The following is a 14034-nucleotide window of genomic DNA, read 5'->3' on the forward strand; positions in this document are numbered from 1 at the left end:
TCATCCTCTCCACGGTGCTTTCAGAATTCGGACGTCTATCTCCCAGAATGAAATGATCTACCACAAACAATAGCAGCACTACTAATTGTTTGCCTTACGAACACACTAAGTGTTTACACTCTTTCTTTCAGAAATAAAATGCAGCAAGATGAAGAATATAAATAGCAGAAGTGAAATACGAAATTTCTGAATGGAAAACATCAAATGAGGGTGGTCCTATTTATAGATGTGAAGGTGGCTCTTGGTTTTGAATTGAACAGGTATGTGGCTCTTGGTTTTGAATTGAACAGGTATGATACCTGTTGGTTTTGAATTCAAACAGATAGCAAAACGGGAAGGGCTCTGTTTGGATGAGCAATAAATCCAAATCAGTTTAATTCTGTTTGAAAACGGGAAGGGCTCTGTTTGGATGAGCAATAAATCCAAATCAGTTTAATTCTGTTTGAAAACGGGAAGGGCCCTATTTGGATGAACAAAAAATCCAAACTAATTTAATTTGAATTTTGGATTTTATTTTAATAAAAAATTAAATTAAATTCAAATGTTTTTGGCCTAAAAAGATTAGAAGCCCAACCCAACCACACACCACGCACCCGCGCCCAAGCCCAGGCCAGCCCGCCCGACCGACCGGACGGACGGCGACGGCGGCGCACGCGCGCGTGTGTGGTGATTTTTGGGTCCAATGGGTCTAGCCCATTTTGCCCATAACCTCTCCCTCTAAAACACTTGGGTACCCCTTGGGGCACACCCCAAGTATCTCACCCTAAGCCTTATAAACCCTTTCAAAACTTCCCACCAAATCAATGTGGGACAAGCCAATTTACAACCTTAAGGAATTTCCACCAAAACTCCATTTCCATGGAGCACACTTTGGCTTCAATTTCTCATTCATTCGGTAATGGTTTTGATCAACCAAATATACCACGTGAATCACAACGCGGCATAGAACGCGTTACCACTTTGACCCGAGTAAATCGACACTCGGGGCCCACCTAAAAAATAGACCAAACTTGAGGAAAAATTCTGGTTTTACCCAGAATTTTTTCCACCATTTCCAACAATCCCCCACATGAATGGAATTTGATGACAACGGAAATGCAACAATATGCAGACTTAACGAAAGAGTATAAGTCGAAAATATCTTGCATCAGGATAGGTAGTTTTCGGCCTTGAACCTTCCCTAATGATAACCTATCGGACTTACTGGCTAACCAATGGACGCGATGCCTTGAATTGTTCAGCCGTTTGTGTAAGCCAAGACAATAGATTTCACACAAAATATCTTCTAACACATCATGGTTCTCACTATTGTGTTCATTTTGGCCTTGAACGCACCTGGTTTTCATAAGTGTTTCTAAAGAATTTAGCCTCTTCATTTTCATAGAACCGGTCCCAGTTCAACACTCATATAGGTGATTCTTATTGTGAGTATCTTCTTATACTCATCTTGATTTTATGTCTTAATCAAGATATAAGTAATCATTAAAAGCAAAGCTTATCCTTATACCCCTGCAGACAACATATGTTGCAGATATCACTCTCACCATAGGAATGGGTAGGAATTTTAATCCCTTAGTGATTTCTGGCGAGCCATACATAACTTAGTTGTCCCTTTGAACTTAGTTCTTGGGATCTCCAGTCATATAAGTAGGGTTACCATTATGACGACTCTTATGTAATAGGCTTTAATCTCATCCCCTTCGATGAACTATACACTAGCTCTTTTGTCAAACCTTTTGTTAACGGATCCGCAATATTCTCTTTAGATTTTATATAATCTATTGAGATTATTCCGTTTGACAATAATTGCCTTACGGTATTATGTCGACGACGTATATGTCGTGACTTACCATTATACATGTGATTCTGTGCCCTACCTATTGCAGATTGACTATCACAATGAATGCAAATAGCTGGCACAAGTTTTAGCCACATTGGAATGTCTTCTAAGAAGTGACGAAGCCATTCTGCTTCTTCACCTGCTTTGTCTAAAGCAATGAACTCGGGATTCCATTGTGGATCGTGCGATGCAAGTTTGTTTCGTGGACTTCCAAGAAACAGCAGCGCCTCCTAGAGTAAAGACATATCCACTAGTGGATTTTGAATCTTTAATATCCGATATCCAATTGGCATCACAATAACCTTCGAGTACTGCTGGATATCGAGTAAAGTTCAAACCATGATCACGAGTAAATCTTAGATATCTAAGAACTCGAATGATTGCTTTCTAATGGTCTTCTCCAGGGTTACTAGTGTACCTACTCAATTTACTAATAGCATAAGCTATATCAGGACGAGTACAATTCATTAGGTACATTAGGCTTCCAATGATTTGGAAGTATTTTAACTGAGACACTGCATCACCTTTATTTTTCGATAAATAAAGACTGATGTCTACAGGTGTTCTAGCTAAATTCAAATCATCCTTGATAAATTTATCAAGAATTTTCTCAATATAATAAGATTGAGATAATGCATATCCGTCAGATGTTTTAGTAATTTTCATTCCTAATATAACATCTGCGACCCCCATATCTTTCATATCAAATCTTTTGTTAAGCATCTGCTTAGTTGATTTGATCATGTTTTGACTGCTTCCAATGATAAGCATGTCATCCACATAAAGACAAACTATGACATATCCTTGGTCAGTGTTTTTAACATAGACGCATTTGTCACATTCGTTTATCTTAAACCCATTAGTAAGCATTGCATGATCAAATTTTTCATGCCATTGCTTAGGTGCTTGTTTTAATCCATAAAGGGATTTTACAAGTCGACAAACTTTCTTTTCTTGCCCTGATACTACAAACCCTTCGGGTTGTTCCATATAGATCTCTTCATTTAGATCACCGTTTAAGAAAGTTGTCTTAACATCCATTTGATGTATTTCTAAATTAAACAACGCTGCTATAGAAATAAGCATGCGAATGGATGTTATTCTTGTCACAGGGGAATATGTGTCAAAATAGTCCAGACCTTCCTTTTGTCTGTAACCTTTAACAACAAGTCTTGCTTTATACTTATCAATTGAACCATCTGCTTTCATTTTTCTCTTGAATATCCATTTATATCCAAGAGGTTTAGAACCTGGTGGAAGATCCACCAATTCCCAAGTATGATTTTGTATAATGGATTCAATTTCATTATTAACAGCCTCTTTCCACAAAGGTGCTTCAAGACCTGTCATTGCTGCATTAAAGCTTTGAGGTTCATTTTCTAACAAGTATGTCAGAAAATCTGGACCAAAGGATTTTGATGTTCTCGCTCTCTTACTTCATCTAGGTTCATCATTAGTTAAATCCTGTTGGTCAAGACTATTATTAGTCTCTTGTGTTTGATTGTCATTAGTCTCTTGACTTTGTGTACAATCATAAGTTCTTTTCTGTGAACTTAATTCCTGTCCTTTTTTGTAAGGAAAGACATGTTCAAAAAACACAGCATTCCTTGACTCTATAATAGTGTTCACATTTATATCAGGTATTTCTGATTTATAAGTCAGAAACCGATATGCACTACTATTCTGAGCATAACCAATAAACACACAATCTACTGGTTTTGGTCCAATCTTAGTCTTTTTAGGAACAGGTACTTCTACTTTTGCCAAACACCCCCACACTTTTAAGTATTTGTAGGAAGGTGGTCGACCTTTCCACAATTCATAAGGAATGCTTTTGGTTTTCTTGTGAGGTATTCTATTAAGAACATAATTAGCAGACAATATTGCTTCCCCCCACAAGTTCTGTGGTAAACCTGAACTTAGTAACATGGCATTCATCATTTCTTTTAGGGTTCTATTCTTCCTTTCAGCAATTCCATTTTGCTGTGGAGAATAAGGGGCTGTAGTTTGGTGAATAATACCATGTTGTGCACAAAATTCATTTAATGGTGCATCATATTCACCACCCCTATCATTTCTAACCATTTTAATGGTTTTACCAAGTTGATTTTCAACTTCTGTTTTGTAGAGTTTAAACATTTCTAAGGCTTCATCTTTACTTCTAAGTAAATAAACATAACAATATCTTGTGCAATCATCGATAAATGTTATGAAATACTTTTTGCCTCCTCTAGTTTGAATAAATTTTAAATCACATACATCAGTATGAATTAATTCTAGAGGTTCGGTTTTTCTTTCAACCGATTTAAATGGAGCCTTAGTTAGTTTCGCTTCTACACAAATTTCACATTTATGATTAGGATTAATTTCAAACTTTGGTATATAATCTAAACCAATTAATCTACGCAAAGCATCAAAATTCACATGTCCTAATCTACCATGCCATAAATTTGACTCAAGAATATAAACAAAAGATGTGTTATTCTTATTCATAGCAACTTTCGGTACAACTCTCATTACATTCAACTTAAAGAGACCATCACTCATGTATCCCTTACCAACATGCATACCACTCTTTGTTAATACAAATTTATCAGACTCAAATACAAGCCTAAAACCATTTTTACTTAACAAAGACCCAGAAACTAAATTCTTCCGGATGTCAGGTACATGCAGTACGTTGTTGAGGGTCAGTTCTTTCCCTGATGTCATCTTCAAGATCACTTTCCCTTGTCCAGCCACAGTAGAAGTAGAAGAATTTCCCATGAAAAGTTGTTCACCATTTGCTGCCTCATTGTAAGTAGTGAACATCTTCTTGTCCGCACATATGTGACGAGTTGCTCCAGTGTCAACCCACCACTCTTTGGGATTTCAAACCAAGTTAGCCTCAGACACCACAGCAGAGAGGTTGATGTCATTCACTCTGTCAGAGATGTAATCCAATTCTGTTACATTGGCCTGATTGGTGGTCTTCTTACTTGTACTTCCATGATTCTTCTTAGGGCGACGGCAGTCAGAAGCTCGATGTCCAGTTTTGCCACAGTTATAGCATTTTTCTTTGAACTTCTTGCTACTATCGTCTTGTTTAGGACCATCTCCAGTAAACTTTCTCTTTTTGTTATGTGGTTTATGAACTTGTTCAACCACATTTGCCTTGGACTCAATGGGATTTTTCCCATTCCTCTTTTCAGCCTTTCGGTTATCTTCTTCAATTCTTAATCTTACAATCAATTCATCCATAGTCATCTCTTTGCGTTTATGTTTTAAATAATTTTTGAAATCTTTCCAAGCCGGTGGTAACTTTTCCACTAAAGCAGCGACTTGGAATGACTCGCTAAGAGACATACCTTCTGAATGAATATCATGCAAAATTATTTGAAAACTTTGAACTTGAGATATTACCGTTTGGTAGTCTACCATAACAAAGTCCAGAAATTTACCGACGACAAATTTCTTCGTGCCGGCATCTTCTGTCTTGTATTTCTTCTCCAAAGAATCCCACAATTCTTTTGCTGTTTTCAGAGGACTGTATACATTATACAGCATATTGTCAAGGCCATTTAGGATGTAGTTTCTGCACAGGAAATCTGAATGTTTCCAAGCATCTACAGTGGCAACAACTTGCCGTTCACTTTCACCCTCTTTAAGTGCTGGAGCCTCTTCATGGAGAAACCGGGCCAAATTAAGAGTTGTAAGATAGAACAGCATCTTCTGCTGCCATCTCTTAAACTCGGTACCGTTAAATTTTTCCCGTTTTTCTCCATGATTGATTGGTACATGAACATGGTTCTGGATAGGGACCGATGTAGGTGTAACAATAGGAGTACCACTGCCAGATGCAGTTTCAGTTGTAGTAGCCATAATCTCTGATTACAAAAATCAGAAAATATTAAAACACAAATTAATTTTCTAGTTACTAAAACCAGAAAATAATTATAATAACAAAATAAATTTATTTTCCTTGTTACTAAAACTAGAAAAATAAAATATAACAAGAATTTTCTGTAATACCAAATAATATTCTGAATTGTTAATGACACCAGTATCGTACTACTAGTTGTTGTCAAAGAAAAGAGACAGTATATTACTACTATCTGTCAAATAGCATAAATCACTATTTGTTTTTCCAACCAGAATATTAATTTGAAAACACAGAAAATTAAATACAATGAAGATACCCAAAAAGGAATCTGTCTTAAGATTGTTGGACAATCTTCACTGTATTTAAAAAGATTAAATTCTGTTGTGTACATAACAACAACATGAATAAAAGAAATAGAGAAAATGAGAGAATTTGTTTGATTATAAAAATCAAACTCGAAATAAAAAATAAATAAATAAAACTACAGATTTTATTTTGTTACAAAAACAAAATTAAAATCTGATTAAAAACAAATAAAGACAGAATAAAATTAAACAACTTACTTGGTTAATTTATTTGAATAACTTTTCTGATCAAGTCCAGTATTTAACACTGTGTCCTTAAGACTGATTCGTTCTCTCCACGGTGCTTTCAGAATTCGGACGTCTATCTCCCAGGATGAAATGATCTACCACAAACAATAGCAGCACTACTAATTGTTTGCCTTACGAACACACTAAGTGTTTACACTCTTTTTTTCGGAAATAAAATGCAGCAAGATGAAGAATATAAATAGCAGAAGTGAAATACGAAATTTCTGAATGGAAAACATCAAATGAGGGTGGTCCTATTTATAGATGTGAAGGTGACTCTTGGTTTTGAATTAAACAGGTATGTGGCTCTTGGTTTTGAATTGAACAGGTATGATACCTGTTGGTTTTGAATTCAAACAGATAGCAAAACGGGAAGGGCTCTGTTTGGATGAGCAATAAATCCAAATTAGTTTAATTCTGTTTGAAAACGGGAAGAGCCCTGTTTGGATGAACAAAAAATCCAAACCAATTTAATTTGAATTCTGGATTTTATTTTAATAAAAAATTAAATTAAATTCAAATGCCGTGTTTGGATGAACAAAAAATCCAAACCAATTTAATTTAAATTCTGGATTTTATTTTAATAAAAAATAAAAAGCCCAGGCTCAGCCCGCTTGACCGGACGGCGGCGCACGTGTGGTGATTTTTGGGTCCAATGGGTCTAGCCCATTTTGCCCATAACCTCTCATTCTAAAACACTTGGGTACCCCTTGGGGCACACCCCAAGTATCTCACCCTAAGCCTTATAAACCCTTTCAAAACTTCCCACCAAATCAATGTGGGACAAGCCAATTTACAACCTTAAGGAATTTCCACCAAAACTCCATTTCCATGGAGCACACTTTGGCTTCAATTTCCCATTCATTCGGTAATGGTTTTGATCAACCAAATATACCACGTGAATCACAACGCGGCATAGAACGCGTTACCACTTTGACCCGAGTAAATCGACACTCGGGGCCTACCTAAAAAATAGACCAAACTTGAGGAAAAATTCTGGTTTTACCCAGAATTTTTTCCACCATTTCCAACAGAGTTTTGAAGATAATTTTGAATTGTATTTTACAAATATGTTTAGTTAATATATTTCATCCAAATCATGATTCAAAATAGAGTTAAATTTGGAAAATTATTTAATAATTTCGGAATACCTCGTGGCTATACTCCAAGCCAATTACCAATTACTTAGCCTCTATGTTGTTCCTCCATTCGCAACATAAAACGTGGGTCCTTACCTCTCTCTATCAATCAAAATTTTATGGAGTACCACGTATTCATACTCTAATAATACTAAATTTTCACTCGTTAAATTTTAAAAAATAAACCAAACGCTATCCAACTTTTTAACATCAAAATGTTTACTAATCAAAAATGAAATTATAAACAGGGAAAAAAATTATAAAAATATGTAGAGTATAAATTATTCTGTGATAGGATATCCCTCTATGTTTGTGTAAAAAAAAAATTCTGATAGCATTTAGTAGAGTTTTTTAAATATAATTTGAGAATACAATTGTACTTTGAGTTTGTGAGTTTTGAAATTATGATTTGAATGTGAAAAATTTGTTTAGTGAATGAGTCTTGAATTGAGTGAAATTTTTTTGATGCGACATGATATCTGATACAAAAACTTACAACTTATAACCAAACACACAATTCAAAAATCTATTAAAAGCTCATAAAAAATTTTAAAAAATTTTAAAAATATTATTTTATTAAAAATATAAAATAGAAAAACAAGTGCCAATTGTTTTAAAAAAAAAATTGCCATGTTCCAATTAACCAGCTGGACGACCGGTCAAGCCAAATTTCAAAAAAAAAAAATCCCCGCCAATCACAAAGTTTTCTGTAAAATTTGCTTTTGTTGTGAAAATATAATTTAAAGATGTATTCAAACATGATATTAAAATGTGATGGTGAAATTATAATTTAAAAATCTATCCAAACACATACTCCATTTCACTGTAAGGTAATTCTACCATCAAGAATTTAGTACAAATTAAAATACCTACCACGCACATGTGAGAGTCCAACTTTTAATGTCGAAATGTTCACTAATCAAAAATAAAATTACGAATAAAGAAAAAAAAATTATAAAAGAAATGTGGAGTATAAATTATTCTGTGATGGGTATCCCTTTATGTTTGTGTAAAAAAAGTTCTATTTCACTGAGAGGTAATTCTCCCATCAAAAATTTAGTAAAAATAAAATTCAATTAATGTATCAAATCTATATCAAATCAAATTTTGAATCAAATCTTTTATTAATTTTTTTTGTTATTTATTGTTTCACTTAAATTTGTTAATCAAAAAATATTATTGAAGATTTTTTTTGCCACCTGAATTGATTAAAAGAGTTCTCTAAGATATGTTAGATGTTTTTTAAAAATTTTGATGAGTGAACTATATCAAATTAAGCTTTTGATCTAAATAGTTGAACAAATTTGATGAGGAAAAAAAAGTAAGAGTGAAAGATCTCAAATACTTAGAGGAAAATTATTTGGTGTTGTTTGAACAAGTTTAACTGTGTCATTTTTATTGGTTAAAATAATAAGACACAATGGGTCTTGTTTGGTTTGGTTTGGTTTGGTTTTGGGAGATAAATTTTTAAAAAAAAATTTGGAGAAAGATTTTAGAATTTTTTTTGGTTGTTTGGTTGTATATTTTGAAAATAGTTTTGGAGTATAGAAGTTTGGGATGATTTGATATTTTGTTGTAATTATATAGATGTGTATGAGAGCAAAAGTGATTGAAAAAGAGAGAGAATAGAAAAAAAGTGATTGGTTGATGTGTATGAGGTAGAAAGTGATTTTAGAAAAAAAAAATTTCAAACCGTTTGGGAAGGGATTTTGTGGGTTTTTTTTGGCTATTTTAGCCACAAAAGACAAAATAGGTTATTTTAGCCACAGCAAACAAAACATCACATTCAACCCATAATCATTACACTCTTCTCTCACAAAAAAAATCAAAAAAGCCAAAAAGCCCTTTTTAGCCCAGGCTAAAATAACCAAAAAAGTCAACCCAGTTCCCAAACCAACCCTAAACCAAACAAAATTTTAGAAATTTTTTCAAAATTTGTTTCTCAAAACCAAACCAAATGAATATTATTCATGTAAAAAATTAAATTAATCGGATATTCATAATCCCATGATTAGGTCCTAATTGTTTTTAAAAATTTATGAAAGTTATGTTAACCGTTAATTTTTATAGAAACAAATATGCTTTGGTTATAGGGCTATTGATATCTAATCAATTTAATTTTTTATATGGATGATATACTCGACAAATCCTACAATATGAACATTTTAAATTATCAAAAAACACTTTAAACAATTTAAGCATAACAGTAATTGTTGTACCTCAAGCAATTTTTCCTCCGAAAATAACATGGCAAATATCATGGGATAAATGGCGTGAAATATTATTCAAAAAACAGTCAAATATCTTTTCTAATGAGGTTATTTTGAAAAAGGGACCAACTTCCGTGCAATTATTGGAGGTGCGGTGTTGTTTAACATTGTGAAATTCATATTTCATTTTGATAATTTAAATAATTTATTTTGTTTACTTGTATATATAAATTATTTATTTAAAAAAAATTTAATCAAGTAATTATAATCTCATATTTTAATGACATGTGTATAAAAAAAATTGAAATAGACAAATAAGAAATTATTTAATTTCAATAATATTTTGTGTTTATTAAAAGATATCAATATAATTATGTTAAATTAATGGGAATAATTTACTCAAAATACTCATTAAAAAAGTGGATACACTTTTCGAGAAATGACAGTGATTCTTCTTAAAAAAGCATAATCTTATAAAAGCTTTAAAATGAAAATTTAGTTTTAATAAAGAATGGAAAGTAAATTTTTTTTAAATAAAAGAGCATGCATTGTGAAAGTATCACATGGAGATGTTTGTTAACTTTTGAACAAGGTGTCAACCTAAGGAATATTTTTTAACCACAACCATAATGAAATATTATATCTAATCATATCATCCTATTAACTAGTTATCCCTAATTAAGCTGTAATCAAAAGTACAAACTATATATATATATATTTATTTTTTGAGGACTAAAAGTACAAACTATTAGTTGGAGAAATTTTACAAATTTAATTCATTGAAACTCTCCCTCCACGAATACAGATTATTTAATTCATAATTATAAAAATAACATTAACATATCATTATTTATCTTAAATCATATCTGAAAAAAATTATATATACATATCATTTTCCTTTTTGAAATAAATAATTTTTGTAAAACTCTCACATCATGACAAAACAATGAATTTTTTAGAGAAAATCTTGATCCCTTTTTCAAGGTTTGGCTCATCTCCAGTATAGACTTGTATGTCTATCATAAACCCCACTCCAATTATTCAATCTGTTCAGCTAAACCCCCCCCCCCCCCCCCCCCCCCCAAAAAAAGTTATAAATACAATCAAATTGATCTGATAATATCCGCACAATTTAATTATATTTATTTTATAAAAAGTTGACTATATTTTATTAAAAAAATTAATAAAATCATATAATTATAATTATAAAATCATTTTTTTTTTTAACTGCTACTCTACACATAAGCTTAATACATAAATATATTCGATTATCAAAAAGAACCAAGATAGCCCGCACACAATTCCTTTTAAAAGACGATTAAGCCTTGTTTAACAATAGATTAACTTAGCCATATAAAAAAATTAGATTGTGTTCGGTACAGCTCTGGAATTAATTTGAACATGGCGTTTGTTTATGAATTTCAAAACTTAATTTCATGCTCATTTTTTAAACACGCGGTCGAAAGCGAAAAATGTAGACTAATCGGTCGTCCCACAAGACACCCCACCAATCGTCTGGCAGGTTAATCGGAATAGTATTTTTTTTTTTTTTACAGTTGACATATGTTAATTTTTATGTATCCGAAAAAAATATTTTCCAAATTTTTAAAAAAAATTGTGTTTTAATAGAATTTTGAGTTGTATGTTTAGTTATAAATTGTAAATTTTTGTATCAAATATCATATGTCACATCAAAAATTCTCCACTCAATTCAAAACTCTTTTTAAAACTCTTTTACCAAACAAATTTTTCACACTCAAATTATAATTCCAAAACTCATAAACTTAAAATACAACTCATACTCTCAAATCATAGTTAAAAATCTCTATCAAACGTAATTTTAGATTTTTTTTTTCATTCTCTATACTTTTTATAGGTTTTTCTATAAATAAAAAATAAACCAAAAAATCATTTACAAATACTTTTCAATTTTTTTCAAATTATATTTTAATCAAAAAAAATTACTAAAAAATTCACTTTTCAAACCACCTTGGGAAGTCATTTTTCTTTTATTTCAGTAGTGGCTGATGAGCTGGCTCACAGATACATGTAGCAAATGGCAAACATGGTACGGTTATACATACGCAGTGGGGAAATATCCAGACTATATAATGTAGACATGGGTCGTCCCATTGCAATAAATTCTTGGTGGTGGGTCTCTTTACTGTAATAGCTACAGACAGTGCCAACCATAAAGCTTGAATGGTAACCACCTCGATATCTATCTCTGGTCTCATTTGACATATGAATTTTTTAGTCAAAAAATTAAGGGCAAATTACATATACCCTTCGAGATTTAATAAAATTATAAATATTATCTAAAATTTGAAAAATTACAGATACTCCCTGAAAGTACTATTTGCATAATAAATTAAGGGGCAAATTATTATGAAAATATAAACCGCAAGGGGCAAATTGTTATGAAAATATAAACCTCAAGGGGTAATTTGTTGTGAAAATATAAACTTTAGGGGGGTATCTGTAATTTTCGAAACTTCAGGAGGTATCTGTAATTTAGCTAAATCTCGAGGGAGGTATAGGTAATTTGCCCAAAAATTAATAAAAAAATCAAAAAGTCAACAACTTATATTAAAAAGTTAAAGATTCTATTTTTTCTCTACTTTTTGCACATCTTTTCGTAAAAAGTTAAAAAATTATCTAAAACATAATTTTTTTTACATCATATTTTAACTAAAAAATTAAAAAATTATTAAAAATGTCTATTCTCAAACGAGGCCACCATCATCATAAATATATCGTGAAATTTTTAAAAAATATTATTATTTTATTGATCCATCAGCAAATCAACCCTGGTTAGATCAATTTTTTCATAAACTCCCTAATCCATGGAATGAGTTATGTATTAAAATATATCTTGATTTTCTCAAAAAAATGGGGAAGGAAGAATATGATAATCTTGGTTTTCGCATTAATTATGTTCTAAGGCTGATAACAGATCGATGTCTAGAAGCAAAGGCAAAAAAACAAATAAAAAATCAAATTTCTAACTCACCGTATGGTCAAAAATGTTGTGATGAAATTTTAAAAGAAAATTAGAAAATTGGTTGTAATACATTTCCTAAAAGAAAAGGATTTTCCAAAAAACGTAGAAAATATAAATGGAAACCTTGGAAAAAGAACAAAACTTTTTCAAAAAATAAAAAGTATATTTGAAAAAAAAAACCAACAAGTGTTTCAAAAAAGAAAACTTGTAAATGTTACATTTGTAACGAAGAAGGTCACTATGCACCCGAATGCCCAAAAAGGGAAAAAAGTGCAAAGAAAATGATCAAAGTCCTTGAAGAACAAGATTTTGGAATAATATATGGAAAAGAAATTTCTGATGAAGAAGAAATCTTATATGAAATTTCTAGTGATGAAGAAAGTTCAGATAAAGAACTAATCTTCATGATGACTACTAAGAGTCGAGAAATATCTCAAGAAGCAAATAGTATATCTCAAGAAGAATTACAGGCAATTCGACTTGGAGATGTAATCGGAGAAGAAAAAACTTTTACCGACGAAGAATTAGCAAAATTTAAAAAAATGTAAGAAGTTGTTGTTCCAGAAATTTACAAACTTTCAAAATTTAACTTCTTTTCAGCAAGAGTGTTTGAACAATACAGTGGTAACACTCAAGCAAAATGATCAGAAGAAGGAAATATTGATATTCCTTTTTTTGATAAGAAAAATGTTGCAAGATGGAAAAAGAAATATCCTGAAATTCAATATATTCATATTGGATTAATTCAAGTAACCATAACAACCTTATTTCGCCAAGGGATAAATACTCCTATTTTGGCAGTAATTTTTGACAAAAGATTTTCAGACCCAATGAAAGCAATCATTGGAGGAATTCAGTCTAATTTGGCTAATGGAGTAGTTTAGTTTAATGTTAGACCAAATTTCTTTATTTCCATAAAAGATCCTAATCTTGAAGATACAGTCAGAATAAGAATTAAAACACAAGGATTAGGAATGAAATCAAATTCTCATGATTTGGCTATTCGTTGGAAAACAATTCATGAATTAACCAAATTTCTTGAAACAAAAACAAGATCAAACGATAATAAAATCGTTGAAATCTTTGAACTAAGACCATTTGACACGGTAATACAAACTCGTCTAATGAATTGGAACGATTTAGAAGTCCCTCGACAATGGTTAATCCAAAACCTAGTGGGACAAGGAAAATCTTCTAAAACAAAAAAACCTGCACAATTACAAATGCAGGCATGAGAAAAAAATTTATACATTGAAAATACAGTTCCAAAAATTAAAAGATCAACTTCTGTATTTGAAAAAGATTTTCCTAACAAATCGTTTTCAAAGTTAAGCATTGAAGAATCAAGTAATAATTCTAATCGAGAATCTATTACTTCAAATAATG

The sequence above is a fragment of the Camellia sinensis genome, chromosome 11 (genome assembly GCF_055761805.1).
Source record: "Camellia sinensis isolate YWXY chromosome 11, ASM5576180v1, whole genome shotgun sequence".
Taxonomy (NCBI): Eukaryota; Viridiplantae; Streptophyta; class Magnoliopsida; order Ericales; family Theaceae; genus Camellia; species Camellia sinensis.